Source organism: Anser anser (genome assembly GCF_964211835.1).
Source record: "Anser anser genome assembly, chromosome: 17".
NCBI lineage: Eukaryota > Metazoa > Chordata > Aves > Anseriformes > Anatidae > Anser > Anser anser.
Genome location: NC_139738.1, coordinates 3,932,399 through 3,948,094, shown reverse-complemented (window position 1 = coordinate 3,948,094; position 15,696 = coordinate 3,932,399). Strand labels below are relative to the sequence as shown.

Sequence of the window (15,696 nt, the reverse complement as noted above, 5' to 3'; positions counted from 1 at the left end):
GGCACATGCTCGTGAAGGTGGAGGTTGCCCATCTTTATTACTCGCTAAGTTATGTCTTAGAAACTACCATGTCATTTCCGCTTGCATCAGGACTTAGAGGTTGCTGCATATTTAAAAAAACCCCAAAACCAAAAAACAACAACTTAAATCTACCAGACAATGGTGACTAGTCACGAATAAAAAAGAAAAAAATGCTTTACAGTGATATGAAGGTAAAGAAATGAGTTCCATATGGCTGTGTGTGTTTAAGAGCGCAGATTTAGTAGGGAGGCAATGGGGGCTGGGACCCTTTAATTTCTGCTACGCTCTGTGTCACAGTGACGAGGGAAAGTTATTGCTGTCACCAACGGGTTGCACCTAGCCCTGCTATGAGATATCCACTCTCCTGTGTCCTGCCTGTCCCATCACGTACCTGCTCCGTCTTTCTCAGCCTCAGTAAATCATTTTTCACTCAGCTACCAAAGCTCTTGGTTTTTATGCTCGTGGTTTCCCAGAGTCAAATCCTTGGTGTTGGTCAGAAGATGTCACATATGTGCATGTCATTTACCTTGTAAACCACAACTTTTTAAAGAAGCAGATGCAAAGTACGTAAGAAAACTAAGAGCACTGACCCAATCACAACAGCAATCTCTTTTTAGATCGTTACAGTATGTAACATCTCTGAGTGAAATGGAGTTAATCATCCAAACCTGTAATTTTCAAGTAATCTCCAGTCTGGATTGTTATGTTATTACCAGCAGTAGCCAGCATTTGAAAAGGAGGCAGCAGAGAGTTTCTGTTAAAATGAAATCAAAAATATTTTTTCAGTGGCATGTTTAAAAGCTGAAGCATCTGAATGCTTTTTTGCAATCTGTATCAGCGAGTCGTACCTGGTGAATCTCTGCCTAAATCAGTGGCGGCAGAGGGAGCGTGTAACAAAGAAGAGAAAAAATTGCACTGTGTAAGATTATGGAAATGCCATGCAAGAGGCATAACATGGTAATTTGCAGGTTGGGATGAAAAAACATTAATGCTCAATTTCTGCATATTGAGTTATTATGTGCAAGTTATTAACAGTGTAATTGTTCAGCTCAGATGCTGGTGGCAAGAGATTTCAGATGATAAATATGTCTCCGGCATAACTCAATTCTTTTCACTAGAGTTTGACTAAAGGACAAATTAGGTCCCTTATGTCCGGGAATGAATTTGGTGGAAGCAGCCTGTATCAAAGGGCCTGGGGATTTGAGATTGTAGGGTACAAGATGAACATAAATATTTCATAGTGGAGAATAGTCTTGACCCCTCACAGAAAATCTTCTGGTACAGGATTCAAATATGCAGCATCGCTGATTCTTTTTGCATGCACCATCCTCATGTAACATTGAAACTACCTGCTCTGTTTTCAGTTTTGAAAATAAGGAGTAATTGTCACTTCAAATTTGACCTGCTGGAGCAGACACAGTTCCATTAAGACACAATTCTTCAACCATTATCAACGCTCAGTACAAAAACTGTCCTCTTCCTCATTATTTCACAGCTAGATTGTTAAACATCTTAAGCCATTTTGGAGGAATAATAAAAACAAAAAGATATCAACAAATCAACTTTATCTCCCTAAAAAACAGGGAGGAATGAATTTCCCTAGTGCCTTCCACCATCATCTCTCTCTTATCACGAAGGAGGGACTGTGCTGGCTTGCTGAAAAGAAAAATGGGAGGGAGGAGAATGCAGCCACTGGGGAGGCTGGAGCTCCCTAAACGTAATTTCCATATCTCGTTATTTGCAGGCTGTGTCCCGATCGGGCCGAGTACCCTTTGGAGAAGTTTTGCTCCAGATGCATCAGCTCAGGGTGGCTGCTGCTAAGGAGTACCGAGATGCTCCGGCCTTATCCATGTACCACAGGGGACCTGCAGTGCACTCCAGGAGCAAAATGCGTGCCTCAGATCTCTGTTCCTCCAGCGGCTCGAACTGCACACTGCTGGTAGCTCTGCATAACCAAACCTGTGACGGACCCAGAAAAACCTCTCCTGTTCAGTGGCGGAGGAAGCACAAGCATACGTAGCTCTGCATGGCTACCCCACAGGTACGGGTTTCCAGCACCTGTCCCATCTCCCTGGTGGCTTTCTGGGCTGCTTTGGGTACACCCGAGGAGCTCTGCTCTCTGCTCAGGGTTGCCACCAGGGCAGGCAACAGAGACCCTGCCAAAAGGTGCTCGATCCCCTTAGGAAAAAACCAAGCCGACCTCCCCAGCTCAGCCTCCTCTGCCTCCTGTTTGAACCCCACAAGGTCCAGCCCTGCACAAGTGACTGCAGAGCCACCAGTAGGTCTCCCAGCCCCCCGGGGGGGCAGCGGCGGAGCCTCCCCACCACCCCTGGGGCTCTGGCCGCCGGCAGCCACCCGCCACCCAGCTGCTTCCAGGAAGCCAGCCCCGTCGCGCCGTCTGGGGCCGCCGGCGGCTCCGCGGCCGTGCCCTTGGCTGCCGGCCACGGTGGGAGGCCCCCGCGGTTCTCCCAGCTTTGGGCGGCCGCCCGGGGGGGTCCCCGACGCCTCCCCTGCACGCCGGGGGGAGAGCGAGGAGGGGCTGGGGTGAAACCTTGAATTCACCCCCCCTGCCAGCCCCAGCTTTGAGCCCAGTGGGAGGAAAGAGGGGAGGCAGAGGGCTTGTTCTGCTCCGGCAGCGTTTCTCTAATGCGGTTACATGGGCTTGAAATGAGCGAGTGTTTACCGCTGGAAAACACTGCTGCTGGTACCTCTGCTCCTCTAGAGCGCCAGATCTGTGTGTTTAAAATGGCCAGGCCGCTGGAGGAGCAAAGACTCAAAAAAAAATAAAATCTAATTCTAAGAGCAAATCCTTTTATTGAGCATGTGTGTGGCTTTCTGTGGTGCTGGGAACCTACAGTTCCCATATAAAACTCGGCTCCTAATTCTTCCCTGTCTTTTCCCTTCCCCAGGCTCTGTCCATTGTTCTTGCTTGGCTCCGTCACTGAGTCCATGGCAAACTTTTGTCCATATGTCTCCCCAGGAGCCATCCGAGGTGTAGGTCGGGCTGTTATTATCCCTGCTTGGGAGAAAGGAAACTGAAACACGCCTCAGGTCACCCGAGGAAATCTGCGCTGGATTAGCACCTGAATCATTTGTTCTGGTCACAGAAATGCTAATTTCATTAGCATTTCAACATCTGAGCAGAGCCCCGAGTGATATGGCCGCGTGGAAGATGCAGGTATTTCCAGCACCAGCCCTACTCCACTAAGCTCAGCGGTGAATTTCTTTGGCAGTGGATTGAAATCTAACCAAATATTTTCTTTGGGCTTGGTTCTCCTTTCATAGCATTGTTTTATGCAGAACCAATGTAAGCAAGAGAAGAAATAATTATTTTTTTCTTTAATTCTTGTAGGAAATTTTTTTTGCTGTGGAATTATTCAACAAAAATCGTGATTGCTGGTAACACACTGGGATATCTCAAATGAATGTCATAAACTTTTTTTTTGGTGCAGTCCTTTATTTCTGCATTCTTTACAGCAGGAGTAGGAGATAATGGGGTTGGAATGTCCTTCTTGAATGTTCATTTTATTTTTTTTGTCAAGGAGGATAAAACTCCAGCTAATCCTGCCATAAATTTAGGTATTCCTAATGCTTCAGTATTCCCACTTTTCTTCAGGCATTAGGTATGTAATCAGTCCTGTGCCAAAAAGGGAAATAAAAGAAAAATTTGGGATTGTAAGCAGCTTAAAAAAAAAAAAAAGAAGAATAAAAAAAGTACAAGCTGCCCAGTATTGCTCAAGTTCAGATGGTTTTAATAGCTTTCCACTGTAACCTGTCTGGCTCTGCTGTCCCTCCACAGGAAAATTGAGATTTGGGAGCATGCAGAATCTGTCTTGTGGCGATTTACATGGCTCAGTACTCTTAGGACAGCAGCACAGCGGTGCTTTGCCCTCTTACGGTAGTGTCCCATTAAAGGTTTACATCTCTGCTCCTCACAAACCCAGCAGAACTGAGCAACACCCCCTGCTAACGCATGGGGCTGGTAAGAAAGGGGGCTAGCTGTGATGTTTGGAGTGTGACACGTGGCTGAGCGTGTCGGGGTCCGAACAGAAAGGAGGAACAGGACCAGGGGGGCCCTGACCAGCAGCGCAGCCACGCAGGCGATGGCCCAGTTTGAAGGTGGGCTGTGCTTGTGTAAAGGCTGTCCCTGCTCCCCGTGGGGCAAGATGGGCATCTGCCCCACCGTGCTCCTGTGGGGTTGGGATCTGCTTTATGGGACCAGGGCGTCAGGAGCATGGAGCAGGGCAATGGGCAGAAGGAAGCAGGGCTCAGAGCAGCTTCTCCAAAATAAAGGAGGAACTAAAGCTGCTTTGGGGAGGGAAAATGCATACGAGGTGTCTGCTATTTCTGAGCAGAAGCTGCGTTCCTGTCAACCAGCACGGTGGTATTTCCCTGTGGCCTGCTCCACCGCTGCTGCACCGCCTTCCTGATGCCTTATCGGTAATTGGCGTTATATGATCCCTTGCAAAGTAACAGTTCTGCCTCCTTCCCCCTTCTTCCTAGCTTCTGTTGACTTTCTTTCCTTTGCTGCTTAGCCCATGGCTTGTATTACAGATATATTTAAAGAAGCGGGTTCTTTTTTAACTCTTCTAGGCCTTGTTTATTTCTTTAGGAGATATCAGTTTGATGTATGTACATGTTAAGAGGTGCAAGAGGTGCTGTGCTTCTTGACCAGTCCTTTTTTTTTTTTTTTTTTTTTTGGTGGGGTTCTCTTTCTGTGGCTTGAAAAGGCTTTGGTGAGAGAAGATGATAGAAGGAAACCAACCTCAGCCTATGAAACTTTTCCAACACAGTGTACTTGTTGTTACGGCTAAATGGCATCTCTGCTCAATGATGGGCTGAGGATTGTCCAAGTCAGCAGTGGAAAACCAGGCTAGCTATTGGTATAGCAAACGGGTGGTTATTTTCATGACATCTACCCTTTCTCAGGTAGCTGGGTAAGAAGAGCATCCACATGGCTTCCATCAAAGCCTGTCCTGCTGGCCTGTTTGCAGGCAGCCCGGGGAAGCACCTCTGTGCACTGCAGGCACAAGGCCTTGGCCTGGCCTTCCCACCAAGGGGTGCTTTCTCCGTGAGCCATGCAGCTGGTGATCTGGTGTGCCTTGCTGGCTGCTGGGGGGCTTTACAAACAGGCCAGCTGCTGTGAGGAGGCCACAGCCGCGCAGCTCCCAACTTTGGTTTTTATAAGCACCAAAATAGACAATGGGGAAAAAATCAGAAATAAGCAAGCTGGCTGTTTTCGATTAGGAGCAGCCCGACTTCAGTCTGCGCCACAGGCACTCGTGTTTGCTTAGCAGTACAAAGAATTATTCATACGAAAGTGGATTCCTGGAGCAGGATAAGATAGCAGGACCTTTTACTTGCTCCCGTGGGTCCATTTCTGGACTATTTGGTGGTCCATTCTCCACTAGCATCTCGCTGGCATTTTGTGGGAGGTGAAGCCTGTGGAAATGCACAGGGGTCAGTGAAATGGTCCCTTTGTCACTAGGCAGCTCTGGATCAGGCCCGCTGTGTGAGTTTCCCTGTTGTCTCCAGCCTGTGGGGGTTTGCTCCCTTTTGTACTTGGGTGTTCCTAAACTAAGATTATGGGGCTGTCTGTAAAAGCATTGAACAAAACAACCGGCCTGACTGGCCTTGGGGCTGTGGTTTTAGGCCCTGATCTTATGGTTGATCCCTGGTTTTCACACCTGGCAGCAAAGCATCTCTTCTTGGCTTAGCAAACAGCGGTTATCTGGTGTAAAAAAAGTTATCTGCAGGTTGTATCGCGGACCTGTGAAGTCAGGGTTTCTTGACTGTATTCCCAGCTTCTCCACCAGCTCCCCATGGGCCTCAGTTTGTGCGCCTGCAGGGTGAGGATAACCATCCCTACCTGCCTTGCAGGAAGGAATATTTGATTGAGAGGTGCCTGCGCTATGAGATGCTCGGATGAAGGACGTAGCTGGGAACAGTTCTCACTGCTCTTATTAGGCCCTGCCAACAGAAGGGAGAAGCAGTTCTGTGCTGCCTTGCTTTAAATAGGGCACAGTGTGAGGCACAGATACAAATGAAAACCGTTCAGCTTGTTTCTTTTCTCTTCTCCCCCTGCAGAGAACCTGGCCCTGATTCTGCTGTCATGCTGGTGCAGAAGAGCAATTCAACTGGTGTCAGAAGATTTCCATTGACATAAATCTAGTGTAAGCAGGAGTATTGTGGGGCTCTATATTGGCCATTTTCCACTTTCCAGGGTGAATGTGTGGACTTTCCCTCAAGCAGACCAACCTCAGTAGGCATATTTTTTCCTCTTTGTCCTTGCCCTTATTTTTTCTTCTATTTGCTTGCGTTACTTAACTCCATAAAAAGCATCTTCCATAAATGCAAGTGGAGGTGGGCATTAAAATAAGACATAGCTAAATGTTTTAGAGAGACTTCTCCACTTGCCCCTGATACTCCCTTCCAAAGTGGCAATCATGTATGGATTTTGCTATCCTTAGGCAGGCAGCTTTGCTGATATTTTTCATGTTTATTGATGATTATTATTGACAACATTTTATTGAAGAATTTTATGTCTTGGCATTTTGAAGTGTTGCAAACTTCCTGCAGAACAAACAGGCCCCTATACTGAGGAACTTTTGAGGTAGCAAAAGGTATGTGTGATAAAGAGCGCCTGATCATTGAATCAGATTGAGATGTAAGTACGTAAGGTCAAGCTTGCTGTTCTGCTTTCATGCAACTTCTCCAGAAATTCCCCTGGTAATAAATAATAATGATTACCTGATTATCTGTGAGGCATAATAGCAGCTTTCATCCAAGATCTTAAAAACTCTTTGAAAGGTGGATTTTGCAAACGCAGAACTGCAGCGCAGGGGATGAACAGCTTGATTTTTATCAGACAGCATTGAACTTGCCATAGGGGTGCACAGGGGAGCGCGTAGCAAAAAGGGATTGAATTCGTGCTTCTTGCAGCTCTGTCCAGTGCCTCATTTTTGTGGCTGGTTGTGCCACACAGTTCACGCAGTCTCAAAACATCCTTCTGACAGTGTGCTTTCTTTTTTGCCTTTTTTTTTTTTTATCGGACCCTGAGCCCTGTGTATGGTCTTCCAGGCTTATCTTTGAGACAGGTACTCCTAGAAACTTAGATCTGGTTGTAGAGATTGGATGCTTCTGAGCAAGAGGGTTGTGTTCGTAGCTCCTAGGGAGCAGCCTTGCAAGGTGACCTTACACCTGAAAACTGCAGGATTGGAAGGGTTCTGAGCGTGATGGAAATCCACTGCTCACACCGAGTCATGCATGCATGCAGGCGGGCAATGACGTGTAGAGCATCTTCCAACATTTGGGAGATTACAAGAAAATCTTTACTGCTGGCCCTGTTCTAACCCATTCTGTTTTTTAGAAAGATGTGGAAACAACTTATCTAATGTAAATGTATTTGTTTTAGGTTTTTCCTCCCCCTCATGATTTCTGCCAAAAGCTCTGGATTGCTGTGGTCAATGGCATCTCTGAAGGACACATGGGCTGACAGACAGTAAGTTTGCTACAGCAAATATTGCAGTCTTTTCCAACAAAGGCAAAACAAATCACATGTTGTCAGTGGTATTGCAGGTCAAGCATGAAGTTATGCCATCTCCCACAGTCTGAGCAGAAAAAGAAATCTAAGCAGTGAAGGCAGACAGAAAAGATGGCTGGCTGACCCCCTCAGAGCTGCCTGTTTATTTTACTTATCTTTTTATGTCTTTTTCTGTAGTTTTTTTATTTCTTAACGCACTGAGCTCTCCAGTTTTCTGTTATTATAATGAGGAGTTTAATTCATTGCCCAGCACCAAAGCTCTCCTCATGGTGGTACAGATTGGACACCGGTTTTTTCCTGTCCTTCTTACCAGTTTATCAGAGATAACTCAGCTCAGTGCAGATTTGAAACATTTACCGTATGCTCAATGACTTCACCCTGTCTGGGAGGAGGGAAGGAGCGGGGAGCACCCTTAATCTGTCTTTCCCTTGGCCAAAAAGGTGACAGAGGAGGGGCAGTGTAAAGGAGAAAGCTGGTGTCAGCTGAGAACCTTTTTTCCTTGCTTCATCTCTTCTTCCAGTATCTCCTCTCCCTTCCCTTCTGCTCTCTGCCCTGTGCTGTAGCATTGCTGGGGACCTTGCTGTCTTCTCCCCTGCCAGTCCTCTCCATCAGACAAGGTGCTTGAGAGATCGGGGGCCCCATACAACTGAGGGAGAAGCCTTGTGGAGTCATTCCTCCTCCTTCCAGCTGTGAATATGGCCCAAGGGGCTTCTAATCACTTTCTTTCATTCTGCACACAATGAGTAGTGTAGCAAAAGCTCTCAACTGGGGAAAGAAAGGGAGAGAATTGCCAGAGGAAGAAAAGGATGGGAGGAGAGAGACGTTTCTCTCTTTATCCATAAAGCTGGAGACTTCCCTGTTCAGGAAATGAAGGTCCTCTGACCCCTGGAGTCTTTTTCCTACAGTTCAGACAATGTGCAGATGTTCTGCCAGGCCTTGCTGCACCCGTTTGATACCTATAAAGCTTTTACATTCAATTCTATCGGGTTGGCTCTTTCCCAAAGACATTAAATTCGCATAAGAAATAAAAGCATTTTGCAGTACTGGAGCTATTCATACCTTGGGAAGTCCTAGAGCTTCGTGGGTGGAACTCAGAGAGAACCTTCCCAGCAAGGTGTCCTTCAGCACTTCAGGACACCGTTTCCTATAGGAAAGCCATTTGTCACCAAAATATCTGGGGCAGGAAAATGGATAACGATGGTATAGGGATGGCTGGCTTTGCTCTATCAGTGAAGAGCTGAGAACACAACATCCAGTAAGTGTGTGCATCTAGCAATGATGGGGTAAGAAAAAGGCAAATATTTTGCTGGCCTTATCTGGGGAAATTACTAGGACTATCCATGGAGGAGAAGGGTGGGGAGCAGCTGTAGAATCAACAAAGTGTACCTGGAACCTCACCTCTCCATTTTACAAGGAAGCAGCCCCTCTTAGAGGGGCTGTGCAAATGCTCCCAGCTTCTTTTCTGAGACCTTTCTGGGGGTGAAATCTCACGGTTGTGTTGCTAGCACCTGTCAGAGCCTGTAAGAGCTGCGTGTGTTAGATGTAAAGTTTTCAAAGTACAACAGGCCCAGAAACGCTTCCCTCCATGCATGCATAAGATACTGTGATTAAAAATGCACCCACAGAGAGGAAAATAAAAACAACAGCCCAGAAACTCCTTGAAGAAAGATATTTATGTCCTAAGTTGTAAAACTAGCCAAGCTCCCCAAAGAAACAGCAGTAACAGAATTTAGCTGTTGGAACCCAGAGACGCATTGTTCTGATTTAATAATTAATGTGGAGTTAATTGAGGCTTTTACTGAACTGAAACAGGATAAAAGAAACCCGCCAGTCTGGACGCCATGCTTCTCTGAGAACAAGTTCATTCTGTTCCCCTGTGACCCCCTCCCCAGTCCCTCTGCCACACGCCGCCCCCCTTTCGTTTCCCCCAAAGGGGTGTGGAGCGTGACCACTTCTGTTCGGCACACAAAACGAGAGGCAGGGAAGCAGGGAAGGTGACCACCGAGGCTGCTGGGTGTGGGGAAGGGGGAGCTCTGAGAGCAAGCCCAGTCTGGGGGTGAGCCGAGCTTTCCTCCTTCCCTCTCCTGGGCCATTGTTTGACAGCAATTTTCCACATATGCGCTGACTTGGGAATTACTGAGCCATGCAGCAGTCACAAAGGATGCCTCCGAAAGGCAGCAAAAACAGAGAGAGACAGGGAGAAGCTGGCTCCGTGTTATCTTCAAGAAAGTAAATAATGACACGGGTTTATGGCTTAAAATGTAGTGCTTTAGAAATTAAGGGTTGCACAGAATGTATCCTGGACAAAGTGGCTTTTAACCCCTCGGAGCCTGTGCAATGTGAAGAAATACTTCTCAGGCTAGCTGGGAAAAATGGCCGAATTTTGGTGGCAGGGCTGTTGGTTACTAGAGAATGGGACGATAGGAGAACCTTTCAGAGTAGGGCATGGCTGCTGCACTAGATTTAGGTCCTCTGGAATAGAGTTTGGAGTGGCCTTATACCAATTATACCAATATACCAATTATACCAATTTCAAGGATCTTTGGATGAGAGTTTATCAGAATTTATCAATAATCATGAAGGAAAAGCTGTTTTTATAGAGTTTTTTTTTTTTTTCCTGATCACGACAGTATCAGTGAAGCAGAAGGTGCTAAGATGTATGAGTCTTGGAGCAGATCTGCCCTGAATTCTGGCCCCTGCAGTCTCCTGCCTTGGGTCTTTGTTTTTTTGGAAAAATGCAGCCCACTGATATATTGTGGTGTGTTAGTGCAGAGGTGAGGGAGTTTTCCTCATATGGAAAGGGTAGAAGAGTTTCTGGGAAGGAACGGCTCCTCGATCTCAATTCTCCTTTCCTTCCTTTCACCCCCTCCTGTCGGGGAGAGCCCTGCTACTTTCATTCTGCTACCTAGAAACTGGAGCAAGAGCAACAACTGTTGAAAGTCCATGAGATTGTGACCACTTGCAGTTTGCAAGGGGGAAGGATCTCTGGACATCTTCCCATTTAGTAACTGCTCTTCAGCAACTGCCTCCAAAGAGGACCTTTTTATTTATGTTTTCCCTTTATTCTTCTAGGTTCACTGAACACAGTGAGAGGAAAACCCCAGCCGGAAGCACCAAAAACATGCAAAGCAAAGCTCCTCTATGTTGCTGACAGTCACTGGGATCGTCAACAGAAGTGAGGTACGCAACACTTCTTTCTCATTTGGGGTTCAGACTCTCTCTTTGGAAGCAGGAATGATAGAACATTTGGGTTTCTTCCGTCCAAATAAATGGGGTGACAGAAGAGATTACTAGGCTCGTAGGAAGTGCTTTTTCACCACCTTTAAGTCCACAGACCTGTATGTGTAGCCCTGAAAACCACCTAGGATGTCATCTGCAACGTATACGCTGTCCTTTGAACACTTCTCTCCAGATCGCCCTAGAGTCTTCATGCTGGAGACAGTTTCTAGCCACATCTGCTACACGTGAATTGCAAGGAGTTAGGAAGAGCTGCCAGTGACAGCACTTACAGAGGGGCGTGCTGCTGCATGCACTGCAGGTGTTTGGGTTCTGGGAGACATACACATTCCGGATACGAGATGGGGACTTTCTGGATAAAACTGCCCAGCTGGTCCGTGTACTATCTAAAAACTACTTTTATAACTTGAAGAGATCAGTGTCTGTCATTTGAGCTCTTACTTTAGAGTCTCATAGCTGGAGATTGAATCCCTTATTCCGAGAAATAATTATAGCTCATGTTAATGGGTTTGCCGGTGAGAGGGGGAGAGGGAGAGTTTTACCAATCTTAGTCTACAGTGATGTAAAATGAATGACGTAGTATTTTGCACGTATGGGAACAGTGGGGAGCATTATGCTTTTTCAGTGGTAATCTGTGAAACGTTCAGGTTTGGGCGCTGAGTGAGGGCACAGCCCTTCTGGGGTTCCATCTACGTGTGATATCTGCGTCTGTGCCAGCCCCTTGCCAACCATAGGTTGGATGGCAGGACACGGGGCCTGTTGAAACCAGTACTGTAAAGGGTGGGCCCAGTTTAGAGCTGGGATCTGTTTTCAGACTCCACGGGTGGTTGCTGCTAGCCCACCTGACAACGTTTTGGTCAAGGAGACCGGAGCAGTAGTTTTGCCCACTGAACAGAAATGTGTCAGGTTTCAAGTTCCTTCATTTTTATCTGCTAAATGTGTTAGACATGGATTTCTGTGGGTTAAAACAAGAGAGTTTTGCAGGAATTGGTGATTTATTGTTCTTCATTGTGTACCAGCTGGGCCTGCAGGGGATCCTGCAGCACACATCTTCTCTCTCAAAGGCCTTTCCTGCACTGGTGCTGGGTTGTTGCGGCATGCCAGGAAGTAGATGTGCAGCAACAGACCTGTGATTTTTCCTTCCTCTCACCTGAACGTGGGCAAACCCCACTGGGTAAACTTTGCAGCACAGAGCGCATCTCTGAGGGTGGGAGAGGGGATGCTGGGCGCTTGGAGAATGAGGAGAAAGAGGGAAAGCTCTGAGGAAGGTAATCACACACTTCTCGAGGGTCATGTGAACACGGTATATATGTACCTGTTGTGAGGTAGTGCTTTAGGTGCATCCCTGTTAATTAAAAAGGGATTTTTTTTTGCATCTGACTTTATTGATACACCGTGGTTCAAAGGAAATTAAGAAAAAAATACAGAATTGCAGCTGTGGAATATTATTATTTATGCGCAACCCCTTAGTAGTCAGAAGTTCCTCTGGAGATCTATTGATTCTGCGTGTGGGTGAGTTTTTGAACTGCAGTTGGTGCTGCTTTAGCTTTGTTGCCACTTAAGATAATAAGCTGGTCTAATTCTGTGCACGGCATCCTGGCTTCCACAAGAATGGAGTTATGCCAATATTGGTAGTTTTGGAAAATCACTTCGCAAGTGCGTGCCAAATCCCTGGAGGGTTTGCCGTTCAGAAACACAGAAATTAGAAGAAAAGAATGACTCCATTGATCCGGTTCCTAAACTGTTCATTGTATGACCTTAGGCAACTCATTTAATTTCTGAGTGCCACAGTTTATCTATCAATAAAATAGGGATAATATCTATTTATTTCTTACAATAGGTTGGGAAATCTAATAAAAAAAAATGTTGGCAATAAGCTTTTGATCCTGTAAAAGTAAGAGAGGACAGCAAAGGACAGTATTATTTACAAATTCATGTTTCATTTTTTCATGTAGTTGACAATTTTATTGTGCTGTTTGGAATTAAGCTGATGCTAAACAACTATCTGAAACAGAATTCAACAGATTTTTGATCCTGGCTTGTGGGAGGTTCCGATGTGACTCTAAATTTAGAGTTTCTCTTTAATTTGCTCAGGCAGTTGAATTCATGTTGGGTATTCAGCCCCAGACAGGACATGTACGCTGGCTCGCACAGCTTCCATGGATCACACTGACCTGTTGTACACCGTGCCATCAGTCTTCTCTGGTTTAGGCACGATAGGTACAGCCCTGGGGGCACAGGTAGGCTGACCGGGTGGCTTTTGGCTGTGTCCTCTGCCTTTCTGTGGTTATTCTGTGGTTTTGGCTGAGTCAGTGTAAGAGAAGGGCATTGACTGTGCTCTGCTTTTGTATGAAATCGGTCCATAAACAAAATAAATTGCAGGCCCAGCTGGAGCTGTGAAAGCAAGCAGCACTGAAAAATGAGCCTCGGATAGGGAGATTTATTGAAATGAGCCATACACTCACACCAATATGTATGTATATGTGTGCGTGCTCATCTGTATCTGTACGCGTGTCTGTTAGAAAGGTAGAAATCTAATGACCGTACAGTAACCATATAACGTCCTAGTGAAGAAACGAACATAAATGACAACAGAGGTATTTCTTTACCTAATGAGAAAATTGAAGAAGAGAGGAAAAAAAAAGAGGAAAACACACACCAACATATTCTAGGAGGGGTTTATCATCAGCCAGACCTGAGGTGCAAACAGAGGGCAGGCTTTCCCAGGACTGTGGCCTGCCATTCGCCTGTAACGTTGACCTGGATGAGGGGAGCAGACCCCAGATGAAGGCTCCTTCTCAAGGTCCCGCAGACCTTATGAAGAGCCCAGAGGGCATGTGTGCGTCGAAGAGAACCAGGCAGAATCACACCATACAGTGTAGGAGAATTTTATTCAGGCTTTGAAACACCCAAAAGGGGATTAATAACCGTAATTAAAAAAAGGAAAATAAATCTCCTGTCCATTAGACAGGAAAAATCCTTTGCCTCCCTGCAGGAGAGAGGAGACTGGGAGCTGAACAGAATGTAGGATGCAAGAGCAAACTGTAACCCAGTGAATTAGTCTTAACTATAGCGAAAACAGCGCTTGTGTAAATGAGGCCCCTAAGGGCCGATAACCAAGCAGTAAAATGTTACAGGAGGGAAGTAAGTCAGGGCTATAAACCTGGGAAGTCAGGACTGGGTAGCCAGGATCTGGAGCATAAAACAGGCGAGATTAAAGGATGACAGATGAGGGCTGGGAAGGATGCATGAATCCTTACTGGCCTAAGGATTCTAATTCCTCTGAAGGCAGGCTGGTTCCTCCGAGTACTGCCAGGCACCAGAAAATGACGGAGATGCCCACTGAGAACTTGTGAGGAGAGTGGAAGAGTGAGCGATGGATGATAAATAAAATAAGGGAACATAATCAAATCAACATTGAGTGTATTTGATTTAGGAGGACACCAATGAATAGAGAAGGGGAAGAAGGCGGCAGGGTGGGAGTTACTGTTGGATGAGACTGTGGCTTGAGTGAGATATAGTGCAAGCCCTAAATTATCATCATCATTATTTTTTGGCTGGGCTGTGTTGTGACATCAATACCAATTTACACTCTGGGTGAATAGCACTTACTACCTTCTTGTCTTCATAAATTGTGCATTGTCCTTATTTATTTGCTTCCCTGTCCCCTTCCTCTCCTCCTGCATTGCCTCCCTCCTCCCTTATGCACTGACGGGGATGGCGAATCCTTGCTATGTCCTTGAGGAGCTTGACATTTAACCCCAGTTCTGAGTCCCCAGCTCCACGCTCCCTTCTTCTGTGACAGGTATAGCAATGTTCCATTTATATTCTTTGTTGTGGGGAGGATGGGGTGTGCAAAAGGAGGCAAGGCTGGCATTACTTTTGATAGACCTGTTAGCAAGTGCACCTCTTTTCAGGCAGCTGGTATTTCCGTGATACCTGTGGTCCTCTTGTCTAGCTGTAAGTTGACGTGTTGAGTGTTCTGAGTCAAAGCCTTCTTCCTGACATCATGTGTTACACGCTCAAAGGTTGTAATTTTCATACTCGCTTTCTGTCCAAATTTAGTAAGCCATCTCATGTTGTGAAGGCCCACAAAAGCACTGCTGTGGCATCACAAGACATCTTCAAAACTACCCTCAAGCATGTGAAAAGCAGGTCACATCATGGCAACCCCAGCACTGCCTGGAAGCAGGTCAGCTATTTTTTATATGTCCGCAGGACGGAGCTGCTCCATCTCTCACTTGTGTGGACTAAGTTCTAATAAAAAAAATCATTCTGCAAGCCACTTGCCTTCCCAGGGCATCCGTTTGATGCCTATTGTAATGTTAAAAAGGCACAGTCTATTGTTTTTCTTTGAGCGTAATATAGCAGCTGAGGGGAAAAAAACCATCGTAACAGTGACCACATTATCTTAGGTAACTGTGAGATCTCTCTCTCTGCTGCTCAGAAGGAACATAGCTAGAGAGACAGAACCCATTCCATTTCATTTAAGAAAATACTTTTTTTTTTTTTTCTGCAAATTTGTGTTGGCATTTTCATCCTGCAGAAAATGAGGCATTGAGAAAGGTAGTGTAGGAGAAGCATTAAAGGACAATAAAATCAAGTATATCCCAAATACAAGACCAGTCTTGAACTATACATTTTATGGAACTTCTGCAGAAGGATAGGGAAGTAATCTGAATGTAGACAAAGAAGTGGACAGTTTGATTTTGGATCCTAAGTACAGTCTATCCCAGGTGAATGAACAGATCCCAGGTACAGTAAGGTTTTCAGAGATTGGTTGTGCATCCAGCCTCCTGTCACTCACCTTCTCCTTTCTCATCTTCTTTGATTGATTAGAAGATTTTCTTGCTTGCTCTTTTGATGTGAACAATCAAGGCCACCTGTCCTGAGAA

The 15,696-nt window shown here is 45.9% G+C and overlaps 1 protein-coding gene across 2 annotated transcripts in view; it reads left to right on the top strand.

Annotated features, from left to right (window-relative positions):
- SAMD11 (sterile alpha motif domain containing 11) overlaps positions 1-15,696 on the top strand; it is a 173,302-nt gene that overhangs the window by 2,216 nt on the left and 155,390 nt on the right. For both annotated transcript variants that reach the window (XM_083803253.1, XM_083803254.1), the window contains exons 5-9: positions 1,766-2,062; positions 3,002-3,199; positions 6,109-6,194; positions 7,436-7,522; positions 10,637-10,744. The gene's annotated coding sequence lies outside the window, so the exon portion shown is untranslated. The remainder of the gene's footprint in view (positions 1-1,765; positions 2,063-3,001; positions 3,200-6,108; positions 6,195-7,435; positions 7,523-10,636; positions 10,745-15,696) is intronic.